Below are 1,726 nucleotides of genomic sequence, written 5' to 3'. Positions count from 1 at the left end.
TACATATATATGGGTTTCCTTGGTGGCGCAAGTGATAAAGAACCTGCCTGCCATATGAGAGACTTTAAAAGACTCTGGTTTGATCCCTGGGTCAGGAAGATTCCCTGGAGGAGGGTACGGCAACCCACTCCAGTATTCTTACATGGAGAATCCCTTGGACAGAGGAGCCTGGCAGGCTATGGTCCATAGGCTGTATATACAGGGAGGATGGAGATGGACATTTCAACCAAGATGTATTCAGTACGGTGCTGGTTCTGGTTTGGAATGCAGGTAGATAAAGCCACTCTAAGGGTGGTCACTTCCAGGCAGGCCATTCTGCCTAGCTTGGAGGACCTACTGTACCACATCTTCCCACTGGACAATTGATAATCTTCTGAGTCCAGGCAGGAACCCCTGGTGCAGACAGATGTACTCCAGCCATTCTACTCATCAGTTCTGTGTGTTCTGGGCCCTGGATCCATGGGAACAGAACTGTGGTTGCTCCATGCTGTGGCTCACTCCTCATCTTCATCTTTGTTTTCTAATGGTGGGTCTGACAAATGAAGCCCCAGGGCTCGCAGAGCCTGAGAAGACAGTTAAGGGCCTTCAGGGACTTCAGTTCCATCTGCTCAGGAACAATGCCTCCTCCATCACACATGGATCTGATCCTGGATATCAGCAACTACATCTTCTCCATCACCCACTGGTGCTGGCTCTACCTCTTTCTGTTCAGGATCTTGGTTCAGGAGTAGCCAGCTGGTCTTGCTCTCATTTCCTCTGGTTCCTCACTGCTCCAATCCCCAGTGCCTTCTGTAGGTCCTCGGTGTAGTCTGAGTTCCTCCGTCTGATTTCAGGACACATGGTATCTCCCCCCTAGAACTAGAACTGCTGCTGGCAATGGGCAGGTGCCACTCAGAGCCGAAGGTTGAATCCCAGGCCCACTCTTTTCAATGATCCTGTGTGCCTGCATCAGCTCCTGGTCCGTCATTAACCATTCCATCCAAACTCACCTGTCTCATTACCTAGGACCTTGGCTCTCTAGTGAGAATGAAACAATGGTTTCAAACTATCTGATTTAACTCCTAAATAAGTTAACAAAAAAATAGCGTCTGGAACTAAAATTAAGGATCCCTTTGTGTTAAACACCTTTAACCACAATTTCACTGTAATGATTACAATTTTCAGCTATCTTGGTACTCTTTTTTTTTTTTTTGCAAAATATGTCTTCTAAAGAGTTGTCTATAATCCCCTCTCGACTTACTCCTCTTAGTCTCTTCCTTGAACCCACATGAATGTCTGGTTTTGTTTTTTTGTGTATGGTGTTCTTCTTTTTCTCTACCTCTTCCCCAAAACTGCTCCTGTCAGAGTCACGGGTGACCTCCCCTAACTTCTGACCCTCTCTCTGGCCAGATGTATCCCTTGGTGGAATGGAATCAACCTCACCCTCCCTTCTGACTGATGGTTGGAGGAGGTGTGATCACATCCTGAGTTCTGATAAGAAAATGCTGTGGTTGGGGAAGCCCTCACAGTGCCTTGCAAATGTGTGAGAACCTTGTGATCTGCACTGAACTACAAAGCAGCCCCCAGCCACAGCCACCACTCTTTCCAGCTGAAGTTGACCTGTTGTATTTTTTGTTGAAAGTTCTGTGAAATCTCCTTTCACCAGAAAAATAAGGCCAATGTGATAGACATTGGCCTCTCTACAGGAAGCACTGAAAACCTACTATACCTCCAAGCAGTAAAGACT

General features: G+C 46.9%; 1 pseudogene; it reads right to left on the bottom strand.

Annotated features, from left to right (window-relative positions):
* Window positions 1–295: 295 nt before the first annotated feature.
* On the bottom strand, window positions 296–998 carry LOC138435235 (male-enhanced antigen 1 pseudogene; annotated as a pseudogene).
* Between the last annotated feature and the right edge of the window lie 728 nt (window positions 999–1,726).

This window comes from Ovis canadensis, chromosome 3 (assembly GCF_042477335.2).
Source record: "Ovis canadensis isolate MfBH-ARS-UI-01 breed Bighorn chromosome 3, ARS-UI_OviCan_v2, whole genome shotgun sequence".
Taxonomy (NCBI): Eukaryota; Metazoa; Chordata; class Mammalia; order Artiodactyla; family Bovidae; genus Ovis; species Ovis canadensis.
The sequence above is the reverse complement of the archived record's forward strand: the minus strand, read 5'-3'. Positions and strand labels throughout refer to the sequence as shown.